Source organism: Mauremys reevesii, linkage group 17 (genome assembly GCF_016161935.1).
Source record: "Mauremys reevesii isolate NIE-2019 linkage group 17, ASM1616193v1, whole genome shotgun sequence".
NCBI lineage: Eukaryota > Metazoa > Chordata > Testudines > Geoemydidae > Mauremys > Mauremys reevesii.
The window spans coordinates 12240239-12258051 of record NC_052639.1 but is presented as its reverse complement, the minus strand read 5'-3'; the positions used below and the strand labels follow the sequence as shown (position 1 = coordinate 12258051).

The 17813-nt window shown below is 50.0% G+C and overlaps 4 non-coding genes across 4 annotated transcripts; 1 reads left to right on the top strand and 3 right to left on the bottom strand.

The window, feature by feature from the left end:
* Positions 1-256: 256 nt before the first annotated feature.
* TRNAG-UCC lies at positions 257-328 on the top strand. Its single transcript has one exon. It is a non-coding gene; the product is annotated as a tRNA-Gly (tRNA).
* Positions 329-11943: 11615 nt separating this feature from the next.
* On the bottom strand, positions 11944-12016 carry TRNAM-CAU. The gene has a single exon. It is a non-coding gene; the product is annotated as a tRNA-Met (tRNA).
* A 2414-nt stretch (positions 12017-14430) lies between these two features.
* Positions 14431-14502, bottom strand: TRNAA-UGC. Its single transcript has one exon. It is a non-coding gene; the product is annotated as a tRNA-Ala (tRNA).
* A 1230-nt stretch (positions 14503-15732) lies between these two features.
* TRNAE-CUC lies at positions 15733-15804 on the bottom strand. The gene has a single exon. It is a non-coding gene; the product is annotated as a tRNA-Glu (tRNA).
* Between the last annotated feature and the right edge of the window lie 2009 nt (positions 15805-17813).

Genomic DNA, 17813 nt, shown 5'->3' with positions numbered 1-17813 from the left:
TTTATACAATCTGTTTCCAAAAAACAATTTCTGTAAAATTGGAATAATCCCATAGTGTAGACATACCCTGTGATTAACAACTTTGCTGGCTAATTGAAAGGCTTTGCTGGCTAATTGAAAGGCTGATGGTTCAAACCCAAGTGAAGATGGAGGTGTTTTTTTAGTGATGAGAATCCAGTACATTTTAACAGGCAGAAAAGTGCCTCAATGCTGCTCTAGCCTCATTGGGCAAGCATAAGTGGCACTTTTGCCAGATGCATTGGTGGTATAGTGGTGAGCATAGCTGCCTTCCAAGCAGTTGACCTGGGTTCGATTCCCAGCCAATGCAGGGAAGTGACATTTTCTCTACTGGGAATTGGTTTTATTTCAGTCACGTTGTATCAGTTTATCAATGAAATGAGAGAATCAATGTCCTGCAGGTCATTCAACACACAGTGGAGGAAGAAAGGGTGGGACTGTACAATGAGCTGTTGGAGTTATCTGGTATTACAATGTTTGGTTTATTTAAAAAAAAATATCTTTACTTCCCTCTCCCTTTTAGACTCAAAGCCTTTAAGGTCAGAAGGGAACAATGTGATCATCTAGTCCGACCTGCTGCACCTTGCAGGCCAAAAGACACCACCCACCCACTCCTGTAATAGACCCGGGAGGGGAGGCAGCTCTGTTCATTGCCCCTACCCCAGGCAGCACATGGAGGCCCTCTGCTCCCCTCCCCCCATCAGTGTGCAGAGATGTGCCAGCAGCACTGAGGTGGCTCCCTGCCCACTCTGCCTCCGTCCCTCCGTGCCACTCCCAGAAATGGCCGGCATGTCCCAGCATCCCCTGGGGTGGGGGGGAGTGTCTCCATTCATAGAATCATAGAATCATAGAATTCAAGATCAGAAGGGACCATTATGATCATCTAGTCTGACCTCCTGCAAGATGCAGGCCACATAAGCCGATCCACCCACTCCTTAGCAAGCGACCCCTGCCCCATGCTTCGGAGGAAGGCGAAAAACCTCCAGGGCCATTGCCAATCTTCCCTGGAGGAAAATTCCTTCCCGACCCCAAATATGGCGGTCAGCTGAACCCCGAGCATGCGGGCAAGACTCTCCAGCCAAACCCTCTGGAAAAGGTTATATCATACCATTGACCCATTGTACTATTTACCAGTGTGGCACTTAATTGACCTATTGACTAAGCCCGTTATCCTATCATACCATCCCCTCCATAAACTTATCTAGCTTAATCTTAAAGTCATGGAGGTCCTTCGCCCCCACTGTTTCCCTCGGTAGGCTGTTCCAGTATTGCACTCCCCTGATGGTTAGAAACCTTCGTCTAATTTCAAGCCTGAATTTCCTGACTGACAGTTTATATCCGTTTGTCCTCGTGTCCACATTAGCACTGAGCTGAAATAATTCTTCTCCTTCCTGGTATTTATCCTCTGATATATTTAAAGAGTGCAATCATATCTCCTCTTATCCTTCTTTTGGTTAAGGAAAACAAACCGAGCTCCTCAAGTCTCCTTTCATACGAAAGGCCTTCCATTCCTCGGATCATTCTAGTGGCCCTTCTTTGTACCCGTTCTAGTTTGAATTCATCCTTCTTAAACATGGGAGACCAAAACTGCACACAATACTCCAAATGAGGTCTCACCAACGCCTTATATAACGGGACTAGCACCTCCTTATCCCTACTAGAAATACCTCGCCTAATGCAACCCAAGACCGCATTAGCTTTTTAACGGCCACATCACATTGCCTACTCATAGTCATCCTGCGATCAACCAGGACTCCTAGGTCCTTCTCCTCCTCCGTTACTTCCAACTGGTGTGTCCCCAGCTTATAACTAAAGTTCTTGTTAGACATCCCTAAATGCATAACCTTACACTTCTCACTATTGAATTTCATCCTGTTACTAATACTCCAGTTTACAAGGTCATCTAAATCTCCTGGAGAATATCCCGATCCTCTTCCGAATTGGCAATACCCCCCAACTTGGTGTCATCCGCAAACTTTATCGGCCCACTCCTACTCTTGGTTCCCAGGTCAGCAATAAATAGATTGAATAAAATCGGACCCAAAACCGAGCCTTGAGGAACTCCACTGGTAACCCTCCAACCGGACAGTTCCCCCTTCAATACTACCCTCTGCAGTCTCCCCTTTAACCAGCTCCTTATCCACCTCTGGATTTTCATTTCGATCCCCATCTTTTCCAATTTAACCAGTAATTCTTCATGCGGTACTGTATCAAACGCCTTACTGAAATCCAGATATATTAGATCCACCGCATTTCCCTTGTCTAAAAAATCTGTTACTTTCTCAAAGAAGGAGATCAAGTTGGTTTGGCACGATCTACCTTTCGTAAATCCATGCTGTAATCTATCCCAGTTGCCATCGGCCTCATGCTCGGAACCACTCTCTCTTTTAAGATTTTTCCATGATTTTGCATACTACAGATGTTAGACTAACAGGCCTATAATTCCCGGGTCACTTTTTTCCCCTTCTTGAATATAGGAACTACATTAGCTAATCTCCAGTCAGTCGGTACAATCCCGAATTTAGGATTTATTAAAGATTATCGCTAACGGGCTAGCAATATCCCTCGCCAATTCCCTTAATATTCTAGGATGAAGATTATCCGGGCCCCCTGATTTGCTTCCGTTAAGCTGTTCAAGTTTGGCTTCTACCTCAGATACCGTAATGTCTACCCCCATATCTTCATTCCCATCGGTCCTCTATCACTATTCCTTAGCCCTTCATTAGCCTCATTAAAGACCGAGGCAAAGTATTCGTTCAGATATTGTGCCATTCCAAGATTATCCCTAATCTCCACTCCGTTTAAAGTTTTAAGCGGTCCCACTTCTTCTTTCTTGGTTTTCTTCCTATTTATATGGCTAAAAAACCGTTTGCTATTGGTTTTAATCCCCTTCGCTAGGTCCATCTCCACTCGTCGCTTTGCCTTTCTCACAGCTTCCTGCACCCTCTGACCTCAATAAGGTAGGTTTCCTTGCTGATCCCTCCCATTTTCCACTCCTGGTACGCTTTCTGTTTTTCTTAATGACCCTCTAAGACGCTTGCTCATCCAGCTCGGTCTAAAACTGCTACCTACGAGCCGTTTCCCTTCTCGGGATACATGCCTCTGACAACTCCTGCAACTTCAACCTGAAGTAACCCCAGGCGTCATCTGCCCTTAGATCCCTAAATATGTTAGCCCAGTCCACTTCCCTAACTAGTCGCCTTAATTTAGTAAAATTAGCCCTTTTGAAATCATACACCCTAGTCTCAGATGCACTATTGATTATCCTCCCATTTATTTGGAAACAAATTAGCTCATGATCACTCGAGCCAAGGTTGTCCCCTACAACAATGTCCTCAACAAGGTCCTCGTTACTCACCAAAATCAAATCTAAAATGGCATCCCCCCTCGTCGGTTCAGCAACCACTTGATGAAGGAATTCATTAGCTATCACGTCTAGGAAAAGCTGAGCCCTATTATTATTACTAGCATTTGTTTCCCAATCTATATCCGGGAAGTTAAAGTCCCCCATGATCAAGCAGTTCCTATTAGTGTTTACCTCCTTAAAAACATTAAAGAGCTCTCTATCCATCTCTAAGCTAGATCCTGGCGGTCTATAGCACACCCCAATCACTATCCCGGGTGAGGCTCTGGTAGTTTTCTTCCCCAATGTGACCATTGCCCAAACAGACTCTGTATTGTCCATTGCAGTGCTAGTTATCTCATTACATTTCACCTCATTATTGATATACAGTGCTACTCCCCCACCTTTACCTTTGCATCGGTCTTTCCTAAACAGCACATAACCTTCCATACCTGTACTCCAGTCATGGCTACCGTTCCACCATGTTTCTGTTATTCCTACGATATCCGGTTTCAATTCCCGGACCAGGAGCTCCAGTTCCTCCATTTTGTTACCTAAGCTTCTCGCATTGGTGAACAAACATCCTAATTTTTCCTGTTGGGCTCCTCTCACTCTTTTCACCCAACTCGGTAGGGACACAGTACTACCAGTATGACTTGTAGATCTAGTATCTGTCCCCCCCCTCTTCCTTACACGTAACCGCCCCCCTCTGGCTATATCTGTTGTTATCTTGTTGTCCTCACTCCCAATGTGAAAATTTGGCGTGGAGCACTAGGACCTCTCCCGACCGTCTCCCCAGTGTCTAGTTTAAAGCTCTTTAATCAGATGAGCCAGCCTCCCTCCTAGAAGTCTACTTCCTTCCCTACTTAGGTGGAGCCCATCCCTTGAGAACAGTTGTCTGTCCCCAAAAGCCTCCCAGTGCCCATACATCCCAAAGCCCTCCTTGTAACACCACTCCCTCAGCCAACTATTAATCATCACGATCCTCTCACCCCTTTGCCGCCCTTCCCTAGGGACAGGTAGAATCCCACTGAAGATCACCTGAGCCTCAATTTCCTTGAGCGTCTTACCCAACCTGGCATAGTCTCCCTTGATCCTCTCTAGCGAGAATCTAGCTGTGTCATTCGTTCCTACATGAAGGATGATCAAAGGGTTCTTACCCGCTCCTCTTAGGATCCTTTTCAACCTCAGGTCCACATCCCGTATTTTAGCACCCGGTAGACAGCACACCCTTCTGTTCTCCGGATCGGCCCTGGTCACAGGCCTGTCCAACCTTCGCAGTATGGAATCCCCAATCACGTAGACCTGCCTTCGCCTGGGGACAGCACGGTCCTCTAACCTATCCTCCGTTCCCCCTGGTTGCAAGCTCCTTCCATTCCTATCATCCCTTGTGGTTCCCCTTAAGCCATCCTGTATCCTCCCTGGGACCAAACTTGGTGCTACTTCCATTGACTCCTCCCCTTTTTCTATGGGACTGGCCGCTCGCCTCTTTTTCTTAGGCCTCCCACTGTCAGCTACCACTTGCTGTACCCCTTCCTCATTCTCCAAACCTTCAAACCTGTTCCTTAGCTCAATTTCCCTCACTGGCTCTCCTTTTCCTTGGCCTGCTTCTCACGGTCACATGCTTCCACCGCCCATCTTCCTCCTCTGGTGGTCCCCCTTCCTTGGCCTCAGCCCCTGCTCCCCCCTGTGCCCCTGGGCGTTCCCCTTCAGTTACTGCTTGCCATTGCTCCATCAGCCTCTCAAACCCCCGTCTATTCTCTATCAGGGTTTCCACCTGCAGCTCTAGGCCCTGGATCTTTTCCTCCAGCAGCTCTATTAGGCGACACTTCATGCATACATAGTACTGTTCTGGGTCCCCTGCTAGGACCAGGTACATACCGCAGCTGCTGCATGCTCTCATCCTCGGTGTGTCCTCTGCTGCTTGGCTCATGGCTGCTGCTGTCTCGGCCTCGCTTGGTGTTCTTACCTGGTGAGCACAGGGGACACGGTGCCACCCCCTTCCGCCTCCCCCTCCAAACTCCCCTGTTAGCCTCTGCCCCGAGTACCAACTCCGCAGCGCCCATTGGCCAGGAACTGCAGCCAATGGGAGCTCTGGGGGCAGTGCCTGCAGGCAGCGGCACACAGAGACCCCCTGGCACGGCCCACCTAGGACCTGCTGCCGGAGGGTTGTGTGTACCGGTCACTTTGGGAGCTGCAGTGCCCGGGGTAAGCGCCACCCCTCCTGCACTCCAACCCCCTCCCCCAGCGCAGAGCCAGCACCCCGCACCCAAATTTCCTGCCAGAGCTTTGCTTCTCTTCCTTTCACCCAGAACCATCGTCCTTCTCCTGGGCTGCAAGTAGCCACCCCTGGGAAGCCAAGAGGCAGGCACAGGATTCTGCCTCCCAGCAGCCAACCGCACCTCCCCAGGCTTTGCAGAACGACTGGTGGTGCTCTACTAACCCCACTTAGCCGCACTGAGGCGCTTAGCTTCTGCCCTGCCTTCCTCAGCTCGACTTTCCTCTTTTGCCCCATTGCTGCCTCACTCCCTCCTTTGGCAAGTCACACAGAGGAGGCAGCAGGAAGAGCCGGCCGCCATAGGCCAACCTCCCAGGGCAGAGGAGACCAAACCACAAGTCTTCAAAAGGTGCCTGGCCAAGATCCTCTAGCTTTCCCCTGCTGATGCCAAGGCTTTTTCCCAGCTCATTTCACCACCCTCTGCCAGGCAGGGGTTGAGTTTATCACAGGTGTTACCCAAAATTGGGCCAGCTAGTAAGCTAATGACCCACCAGAGTTTGGCAGAAAGCAGCACGTTTATTATACTGACAGCTAAGCTCAAAAGAAGAAGCGGGGGGCAGCGGGGGTGACACACTCACACTTGCATACTCACGCTCCCAGGACAGGCACAGCACTGGAGATGTCAGGATTCTGCAAGGTAAGGCAGTCCGGGCAAAGGGCATTCACTGGAGGTACAAGCTTGTGAGTGCTCTCCTGAGCACAGGGCCCTCCCCTTTAAGGGCCTGCACCTCATGGCCTGTGACTAGAGATGACTTGGCTGCATCTGGTTGGTCACACTCCACCTGGGCAGTGTCCATGCTCTGGGTGTGTGAGTGCTGCCTAATTAGCGTCCCAGACACCTTGTCTACCTGGGAGCTCTTCTGCTCTTCACCCAGAACATTCATCCCACGAGCATTCCAGGGGGGAGCGGGAGGGGAAAAGCCACTTCACAGGCATTCAGAGAGGGAGAGGAGACAAAAGTGGGAGCAGGGGAAGTACAACAGACCTTCTGAGCATAGAAATCACTGCTGCTCCTACAACAGCAGGGACAGGCCAGTAGGAGCTTGGAAAATTAAGCCATTGTGTTTCTGCCTGGTTTTGAACCAGGACCTTTGCATGTTAGGTAAACGTGATAACCACTACACTGCAGAAACTCTGTCAAAAGCCTTTGCCCCTCCCTTCATAAGTACATAAGAATGGCCATACTGGGTCAGACCAAAGGTCCATCCAACCCCACATCCTATCTGCCAACAGTGGCCAATGCCAGGTGCCCCAGAGGGACTGAACAGGTAATGATCAAGTGATTTCTCTCCTACCATCCATCTCCACCCTCTGACAAACAGAGGTTAGGGACACCATTCCTTACCCATCCTGGCTAATAGCCATTCATGGACTTAACCTCCATTCATTTATCTGCAAATAGAAAGAGGAGTAATTGTGTCACTTGAGAGACTAACAAATTTATTTGAGCATTTGCTTTGCTGGGCTAAAACCCACTTCCTCGGATGCATGCAGTGGAAATTCAGCAGGAAGATATATATATACAGAGAACATGAAAAAAAATGGGTGTTGCCATACACACTATAACGAGAGTGAGCAGTTAAGGTGAGCTATTATCAGCAGGAGAAAAAAACCTTTTGTAGTGATAATCAGGATGGCACATTTCCAACAGTTGACAAGAAGATGTGAGTAACAGTAGGGGGACAAATAAACAAGAGGAAATAGTTTGACTTTGTGTAATGACCCATCCACTCCCAGTCTTTATTCAAGCCTAATTTAATGGTGTCCACTTTGCAAATTAATTCCACTTCAGCAGTCTCTCATGAGAGTCTGTTTTTGAAGGTTATTTGCTGTAATATTGCAACTTTTAGGTCTGTAAATGCGTGACCAGGAGATTGAAGTGTTCTCCGACTGGTTTTTGAATGTTATAATTCTTGACATGTGATTTGTGTCCATTTATTGTTTTACGTAGAGACTGTCTGGTTTGGCCAATATACATGGTGGAGGGGCATTGCTGGCACATAATAACATATATCACTTTGGTAGATGTGCAGGTGAACGAGCCTCTGATAGTGTGGCTGATGTGATTAGGTCCTATGATGATGTCCCCTGAATAGATATGTGGACAGAGTTGGCTTTGTTGCAAGGATAGGTTCCTGGGTTAGTGTTTCTGCTGTTTGCTTGCTGGTAAGTATTTGCTTCAGGTTGGGGGGCTGTCTGTAAGCAAGGACAGGCCTGTGTCCCAAGATCTGTGAGAGTGAGGCATTGTCCTTCAGGATAGGTTGTAGATGCGCTGGAGAGGTTTTTGTTGGGGGGCTGAAGGTGACGGCTAGTGGGGTTCTGTTACTTTCTTTGTTGGGCCTGTCCTGTAGTAGGTGACTTCTGGGTACTCTTCTGGCTCTGTCAATCTGTTTCTTCATTTCAGCAGGTGGGTAATGTACTTGTAAGAATGCTCGATAGAGATCTTGTAGGTGTTTGTCTCTTTCTGAGGGGTTGGAGCATATGTAGTTGTATTTTAGAGCTTGGCTGTAGACAATGGATTGTGTGGTGTGGTCTGGATGAAAGCTGGAGGCATGTAGGTAAGCATAGCAGTCAATATGTTTCTGGTATAGGGTGGTGTTTATGTGACCATCGCTTATTAGCACAGTAGTGTCCAGGAAGTGGATCTCTTGTGTGGACTGGTCCAGGCTGAGGTTGATGGTGGGATGGAAATTGTTGAAATCATGGTGGAATTCCTCAAAGGTTTTCTTTTTCATGGGTCCAGATGATGAAGATGTCATCAGTGTAGCGCAAGTAGAGTAGGGGCATTAGAGGATGAAAGCTGAGGAAGCGTTGTTCTAAGTCAGCCATAAAAATGTGGGCATACTGTGGGGCCATGCGGGTACCCATAGCAGTGCCGCTGACTTGAAGGTATACATTGTCCCCAAATCTGGAATAGTTGTGGGTGAGGACAAAGTCACAAAGTTCAGCCACCAGGTTTGCCGTGACATTATCAGGGATACTGTTCCTGACGGCTTGTAGTCCATCTTTGTGTGGAACGTTGGTGTAGAGGCCTTCCACATCCATAGTGGCCAGGATGGTGTTTTCTGGAAGATCACCAATGGATTGTAGTTTCCTCAGGAAGTCAGTGGTGTCTCGAAGATAGCTGGGAGTGCTGGTAGCGTAGGGCCTGAGAAGGGAGTCTACACAGCCAGACAATCCTGCTGTCAGGGTGCCATTGCCTGAAATGATGGGGCATCCAGGATTTCTACGTTTATGGATCTTGGATAGCAGATAGAATACCCCTGCTGCTTTTTTGGCCTGCTGCTTCTCTGTCTGGGATGTTTTTGTCAGTCCTGGCACACAAAAAGGGTATCATTGCAAGCGCCCACGAAGGCGAGATGAATTTTTGCCTGCCTTGCTCAGCTTGACTTGCTTCCTCACCCCATTCCTGCCTTAGATCCTGGGTCGCCTGGTGGCTGAAGATGGTCCATTGTCTCGAGCGGTGCCAGAGCCTGACACAGTGCCCCGGGCCGCCTTTGCTCTGCACATGCCGGCCATGCACATTTGCAAATACTTTAAAGATCCTGTCAGTAAGTTCTGGAGACAGTTGCTCACCTTCAGAGGAAGCTCCCTAAAATTGGCCTGTCTCACCCAGTGGTACATTGACCTCTGTTCAGACTGAGCCGAAGGGGCTCGCTGCTGTGGCTGCCGCTGCTGTGAGGGTGGCCACTGTTGCAGATGAAGCCATCCTGGAAGCACCTTCCACCTAGCCACCCACTGAAAATCCTGTAGGATGTAAGGTGGGAATAGAAGAACACGGGGGGGGGGCCTTCCTAATCTCCTCCCCCTTCCGCCACTATTGGCCATCCCATACCTGGTGCTGCACCCAGTGGGGTAAAAAAAATACGGCCATATCGGAAGAGTCAGTTGGGTTCTTTATGGTTGTCCCGTCATTCTCCTCGGGCCTGACCTGCCCTCCAGCTCAGCCACCCACTGAAAATTGAAAAACAAAAAAGTAGAGCCGTACAAGGCTTCAAAGCCCACCAGGCCCAACCACCATTTCTAATACAGCAGAAAAGCCGCACTTCTCCTGACTAGGTAGGGACGTCCTATGGCCCCACAAGAAGTGGAAGGTCATCGTGTTCGGTCTCAGCAGCATTCGTGGAGCAGGGGGAAACACATGGCTGAGGTTAATGACAAGGTCCCCTTACGCCACCGGCTGAGCCATTCCTCACAGGCCAGCAACCATTTCTCCCAGTTCGCGTTCCCACCTCGTCCCCAACCGAACGCTAGAAGGCCCAGCCATCAACCTGCAAACTCTTGCTGCCCTCCTCTTCCGCCCTGACTGATAGGGGAGTATTGAGCCTCCTCCCTTAGGCCCTTCAGCATCCCTGGGGAACACCAACACCGCCCAAGTGACTTTGGGCCAGTAGGTCAACCAATAGGGCTGCCTCCTAGGCCAGCCTGCAGCCCAGCTTCAGGACTCAGAGGAAATGGAGCTCGCATCCCTACCTACAGGACTCCAGGCACGGCCAGGCTTCTGGATCAAACGTCCCTCTTGTGCTCAAGTCACAACAGCTAGCGGGTAAAAGACAGGCTTTCATGGCCTTTGAGAAAGCAAGATCGAGCCTTGGAAGACCCAGCAGGGTTTGTGGCACAGGAATTGTCCTCAGATCCCACTGAGACTTCAGCTCAGATTGCAGGATTCAAAGTCCCGAGTGCTGCCCTTACACCATGGGACCAATAGGGAACCCCCAGACCTCTGCTGAGCTCTGGTGTGGATGACCCTGTGGGGGCAGCCCTGCCTTTACTCACCAAGTTGGCCTGCAGCAGTTTGCTGCAGCTCCCAGAGGCCTTTCTTAAACCAGACTGAGAGGCCAGTGGGCATGTGAGGAAGTTGCCCCTTCAGTCCCAGGCAGTACATGGCCCTTCCTAGGAAAGAACAAGTCCTGGGGGAAAAGGTGATGTCAAATAACAACTTGGAGAGATGCCTTCTTTCCTTCTGTGGGGAACTGTTCCCTTTTTACCTGACCAGGAACTTGAACCCTGGACTCTCAGATTAAAAGTCTGATGCTCTGCCAGCTGAGCTAGCCAGGCTTACACATAAATGAAGCAAATTTCATGAAGAAGAGAAACTAGTCATGAAAATGAAGGCAGGAAACAATACAGAAAACCTGCTACTCTCACTCTCTTAGCAGTCATCGCCCCAGCCTGCTCCTCCATCCGGCGCCCTGAGGTCTTATTCTTTTTTCAGTTAAATATCAAATCCAGGAGAAAACACAGTTATACAAAGCAAAATGAAATCACAAACAGAAATGTCATTGGAAATACAGAAATAAAAAAGGAAAATGCAATCCCCATCACTTTATCGTGTCAGGGCCATTCCTGTATCGAGAGCACCCGCGAAGGTCCCTGTAAGAAGGCTTACAAGAAACCTGGAGGAACTCATACCACAGCCTGAACATGAAACTCAACTGCTCCCAGGTGCTGCAGTAAAACCCTTTCCCTGCTGTGACGTTGCACTCCATAGGATTTTATGAAAATATGCTAATGAGTGTGAATATAATGTAACTGGAACATTCTTCATGCAAAAGTTCTCTTGTAAGGTATCATTACACAGCTTATAATCTACTGTGTGTGTTCATCCTATTTGTATGAACCGATCATTCCTGTATCTGAAACTAGAAATATGAACTATAACTCTGAGGTCCTGTTGTAATGATGCAAAGTGTGGGCCATTAATAGTGGTTTGGACTCTTGATGGCTCCGATCAACCAGGACAATTGACTGGAGATGGCTCTGTCCTGCACCATCTGTGAGTCAGGCCAGGAAGAATGAAGGCTTGGGGGTCTCACAGGACATGTGACCATGTCACCTGGTACAGGAATCCATCTTAAACCTGGGGCTCTTCCCCAAGAGAGAGACAAGAATTCCTGCCTTGTACCAAAGCTGTATAAGGGGGTGGAACTGAACAAACATGGCTGCAGTCATGAGACATCCCCTAGCTACCACCTGAGCTGGAACACGGACTATACGAGGTGAAAAGATTGGGCCCAGACATAAAATAAGTCTAGTCTGCAAAAGAAGCTTATTGGAAGATCTCTGAGGGTGAGATTTGATCTGTATTGAGTTTCATACTGTATTAGGCTTGGGCTTGCATGTTTTTGTTTTATTTTGCTCTGTGAAAATACAAGGTCCATAGAGAAGGAAAAGAAAATGCCCTAGAAAAGTCTGTGTGTGTGTGTGTGTGTGTGAGATGGGTGGGAGGGTGTCTAGAAACCACTTTCCTCTAGTTTCTTTTCTCTGATTTCCTGTAGAAAATCTGAAGCAGGAGCAAAGCCATTGCCTTCTCTGAGGCTTGAACTCAGGACCTTCAGATTATGAGACTGACACGCTGCCAACTGCGCTAAGAAGGCTTGGAAAAGTTTTAGGCTCAGTGTTTATAGGACCCTCCTACAGCAGTGACTGGGGCAGGGAAGGAGCCAGAGATGTGCTGGAAGAAGCAGGGAGCTCTGGTGACCAGAGACTTTTCATGGCAGCTTTCACAGCAGCAAAGAAATCAATTCAGGCTGCCAGTGAACAATCTACTGGAACTAATGGCAGCACAGGGGGGATGTTTCAAGCTATGCACCTACTGCCACATTTTAGAACTTACTCTCCTTTTCCTAGTAGGGCACTTTCCATGCAAATTAAGCAAAGCAAGTTGGGGAAACTACACAGGTAATAAAACCAGTGCTCTAAATAAGGCTTGAATTCATAATCCCAGCAGTAGCCCCTCTGCGCTCACCAGTTGCACCACTGCAGGTGCCTCTTAGGCAAAGCTGGGAAGCAGGCAGTTATCAGTCTCTGTGATTCAGACCTTTGCCTGGTAATTGAAAGGTTGATGCATCAAACCTAACTCAAGATGCGGCTTTTCAGCCATGAGACTCCAGGACATTTTGACAGAAAGAAAATCTCCTCTGTTTTGGTTTAGCCCCATTTGACTCCTTCTGCTCGTCTTCTCCCCTCCTCCAGTCTCTTTCCTTCCCATTGGGGCCATGCAGAGAGGAGCCCCAGTCCGTCTCTGTCACAGAGTCTGGTTCCCATAGAGGGAGGGAGGGAGGGGTTGCTCCAAATCACTGAGCATGGTGTGGGGAGGTGGGCATGGTTAGGGGAGAAAGGATGGAGAATTAACAGTGGGGCCCAGAGAGATTCCCCAGATTGGGAGATCCTGCTGCCCCCCATCAGCCAGCTCTGGGAAGAACAACTTGGGATTGCTTGGGGAAGCCACCTTTAAAAACACAAGTGTAACATTCTAGTTACATTTTAATAACACCAAAGCCTCCTCAATCCCAGGGTCACGATCACTGGAATGATTTTGCCTTGATATTTTACCAGCCGCAGACACAAAGCGAGTCAAATTACAGTTTCCGGTCGGAGTCAGTGCACACACAAGAATCCGGAGGCTTTTAATTCCTTAGGTTCTGCTGCCATTTCATTTCTGTCCTGTTCCAAGATTTATCATTGTGCAAAGCAACGTTAGGCCCTTGGGAGTGTCCCCCTCAGTGCTGCCTGCCACCCCTGGGCAATTTAAAAGGGCCCAGGGACCCCCGCCACCACCGCCAGCAGCACAAGGGGACTAAGGCGGTTTCTTGCCCGCCCTCACTCCATGTGGCTCACCACTCCCGGGAGTGGCTGGCACGTCCCTGGTGTGGGGGAGGTCTCCGTACGCTGCCCCGCCCTGAGTGCCAACTCTGCCAGCTGTGGCAATGGGAGCTGCGGGGGTGAAGTCTGCGGGCAGCCATGCACAGAGACACCCCTGGCCCTCCCGCTTAGGGGCTGCTGCCAGAGGAGGGTGCAGGTTGCTTTTGGGAGATGCCCGAGGTAAATGCTGCACCCCTCACCCTCTCCTGCACCCCCAACCCCAACGCAGACCCCACACCTGCACCCAAACTCCCTCCAAGAGCTTGCCCCCTGCACACCCTCCTGCAGCACAACCCCTTGACTGAGCCCAGACCCTGCACCCAAACTCTCCCAGAGCCCAGCCCCTCTCCCTCCCTCACCCAAACTCCCTCCCAGAGCCTTAGGCAGGTGTGTGTGGGGGGGGTGGGGCAGGACTTGGTCCCATTCTGGGCACCACCAAAAATTGTACAAACCTGCCGCCCCTGTCCAGCCCAACCTTCTGCTGATGCACCTCAGCCCACACCCCTGCAGGGTTTGAAGCTTCCATTGCTTAAATTCCAGGACACTGAGGGATTTCAGCTCCCCTTTGCCCAGAGGGAACTTCACCCCACTCCCAGCCAGGTTCTTGTCCATGGGATCACTGTAGGGGGGCTGGGTCCCGCTGGGTCTTTTCTCTCTCTGTGACAGGCCAGGGTGCAATAACTGGGGCATCTGAGCACCCAGGACCTTCTGTGGGGCTGCCATTCCCCTTCCCCTTCTGTGGTCTCATCAGTCATTGACTCCAGCCTTTTTTCTATCCATCATCAGCACCATCCCAAGCAAACTGCACTCGCCTCAAAAAGACAGTGTCCCCTGGTGGGTGTAAATCACTGACCTCTCTCCTCTCTGAGCACTGACTGCCCCTGTGTTTCCTTGCCTCTCAGTCTGTGCAGATGGGACCTTTCCCTCCAGTGCTGGAGGATCTGCCCTTCTCATCTACCCTTGTCCCAAGCAGCACAGCAGGTGGGAATCTTAAATGTACCAAGGTGACTTAGGAGCAGAAACCACCCCCCAGACCTTCCATGCAATTGGCACTTGCCCCTTACTGAGCAGGATTGAAACTGGTGCAGGGAGACTGCTGGGCCACATCCTCTGGGCATGAGCAAAGCAGCAGGGTGAAAACTGAACTTGGAGATGCTGGGGATTGAACCCAGGGCCTCATACATGCAAAGCATGTGCTCTACCACTGAGCTACATCCCCAGATGGTTTAGGTGGGCTATGGGTTACACTCAGAGCCCTCCTGTTTCCACTGCATCCAGTGACCTATAAGCCTCATGAGAAGCCCATTCCCCTCTCTGAGGGCCAATCCTGCTCTCCTGGAGGTTAATTGTTCATAGGGGTCACTTTGCAGCAGGGCCAGATTCTATGTGTGGGGCAGAGAGAGTTTGTGCCCTGGACTCAGGGTGCAGAGATACGCTCAGCCCTCTCCCCTGCATTGGGTGGGGGGGTGCTGCCACCCCGTGCTGCAAGGTCATGGTGGGGGACGCTGTGAGCAGCTCAACACCTACCCTGGCGGCAGAAGCGGGGTGGGGAGCTCCAGATGTTTCCACCTGCCTGTGAAGTCCAGCTTTCCCCAGCACATTCACTGTGGTGCAATTGGGTCACTGTTTCCATGGCTGAACAGCAAAGAATCATTCCCAGTTTCCTTCTATCGACAGCAGGATTAGCCTGTGTCAGTGGTTAATGAGGTGGATCTTGTGGTAGATTGTTATTCATTCCCACCTTGACAATTCACACCGTCCCTTTCCTACTCAAATCCCCAGCACCTCGGTGATCCTGGTAGCAGGGGTTGGGTCCTGAGATTTTCAGGGTCCTTTTTCCTCCACCTGGAGTGAACTCAGCTTTTCCCCATCCCAGACAATCCATGAAATAACAACAGGGGCATAAAGAAAGAGGAGGGAACATCTCACAGCCAGGGCTGGATGTGCCCAGGGCCCCCTGCTTGTCCATTGTTTCCATGGAATTTGGCCCCCTGCTTTGCACAAGGGACAGAGAAAGATCTTGCTGTTCCTGTGTCTGTGCAAGGAAAATTGTGCTTCCCTAGGAAAGAGAGGCGGGAAATGGCCCCATGGTGGGACAATATCCTCAGGATTAAGACCTAAGGACTCAGGCTGAGACCTGATAGAACTGCACGCATCTGGGATTTAACAAATTGTCTTCCCTGGAGCAGGGCCAGATCCAGCGTTTTTGCCGCCCCAAGCAGAGGGGGGAAAAAGCTGCAATCAGCAGCAAGTCCTTCCTCCAAGAGGGCCAAACTGCTGCTGAAGCCTCCTTTCCTTTGGTCGCCCCAGGCACCTGCTTGCTGCTGTGGTGCCTGAAGTCAGCCCTGCCATGGAGACAGTGGGAAGATGGGGGCATCAGGAAAATACCATGGATTCGTTTACATTGCAAGTGAAGAATAACTGAAGCATTTCTGGTTTAAAGTCACTTTTCCCTGACTGGGAATTGAACCCAGGCCTTGGCAGTGAGAGTGCCAAATCCTAACCACTAGACCACCAGGAGCTGATGTTATTTTTTTGCTCTCTTATGCTACACTTTCTTAGGCTACTTTCTATCCACTTTCTGAAACTGCTCCATTGTCCATTCCCTGAGGGGCTGGGAGCAGAAAGTGCAGGAATCCCTGTACTCAGGGTCACAACCTGAGCCCAACCCAAGCCACTGAAACAAACTCAAATCATGCTTCCTCCAGCAGGATCACAGAGCCACACAAAAACCCCATGAGGAACAATCCTCCTCTGTCTTCATTTACCCCATCACAACCCTCTCAGCAGCCCGCTCTTGCAGGAAGGACACTGATTTGATAGGAGCTCTGGCATAGAGACCAAGGGAGGGGTGTTGCTCCCCCTGGGTGTGAGCTGATCACATTCTGATTCCATGTAACGGGCCTCTGAGCTTTGCCATCTTGTGAGTTCTGAGTGCTGAGACCCCTGGACCCTTCTGCTGGGAGCATGGTGATTGCACAACAGCTGCAAGCCCTTTTCCCGTCTCCTTGTCCTCCTCGGCTTCCCAGATCTTCCCCACAAATGGTTCTATCAGGCGCTGGAGGAGCTAAGGACCTGCAGGTTTCCTCACCTACCTCTTAAGGCAAACAGTGATTCCCTTCTCTGACACTCCTGGGTCAGGCTTCTTTGAGTTTTTCCTCAGGGACCTGATTCCTGTGAAAATGTGTGTGTGGGGAACTGGCTTGTCTACCCTCTCTGGGAGCTGAGAAGCTTTTTCAGACTCTCCCCCACTAGATGAGTCCAACAGCACCTCCCACTGGTGGGAGAATCCTAAATGCCACCCTCCCCTCTGGTTACTCTGACCAGATGATGGCGACAGCATGTTAAATCAACCCCAGCTCTCTGGGCTAGAGAGCAGCATCTAACCAGCCTTGTGACAGCTCCGGTTTGCTCGCTGGAGCCATAATGAACCAGGAAAGAAGGCAAATGTCAGACAGGGAACCTCAGCTCCGCAAATAAATGCCCTCAGGGCTCCTTCTACACTGCGACTGGGCACTTGACTGACTTCAAATCCGGCCAGCCCAGTTGATAGAGCATGAGACTCTTAATCCTGCCAGCATGAGTTTAAGCCCCATATTGGGCAGCAGCAACAGCTCTTAGGTGTCACTCTTATGCTTATAGTCACAGCCCAAAATGAAATAAATTCTCTGTCCGCTCTACAATCTAAGGCAGATCAGGTTCCTTCCTCTCTGAGCTTCAGTAAAACATGAAGAGAGAACAAATAGAATTTCCTCCTCTTCCATTCTACCCCAGGCAAGAAGAGGGGATAATAACCATTTAACAGATGACTGCAGAGAGAAAAGTTTGGTCTTTATAAATAGGATGATGATCAATTGGTCTCCATGTCCACTGACGGTAGGACAAGAAGTAATGGGCTTAATCTGCAGCCAGGGAGATTTACGTTAGATGCTGGGAACAGCTTTCTAACTCTGAGGGTACGTCTACACTACGGGACTATTCCGAATTTGCATAAACCGGTTTTGTAAAACAGATTTTATAAAATCGAGTGCGCGCGGCCACACTAAACACATTAAATCGGTGTTGTGCGTCCATGGTCCGAGGCTAGCGTCGATTTCTGGAGCGTTGCACTGTGGGTAGCTATCCCGTAGCTATCCCATAGTTCCCGCAGCCTCCCCCGCCCCTTGGCATTTCCGGGTTGAGATCCCAGTGCCTGATGGGGCAAAAATCATTGTCGCGGGTGGTTCTGGGTACAGCCTCACCCCTCCCTCCCTGAAAGCAGCAGACAACCGTTTCGCGCCTTTTTTGCTTGGTGAACTGTGCAGATGCCATAGCACAGCAAGCATGGACCCTGCTCAGCTCCATACCGCAATCGTGAATGTTTTAAACACCTCGCGCACTCTCGTGCAGTATATGCTGAACCAGGACCTTCGAACCGAGGCGAGTAAGAGGCGGATACGGCAGCGGCGATGACAGTGATGAGGATGTAGACACAGAATTCTCTCAAACTGCAGGCCCCTGCGCTTTGGAGATCCTGATGGTAATGGGGCA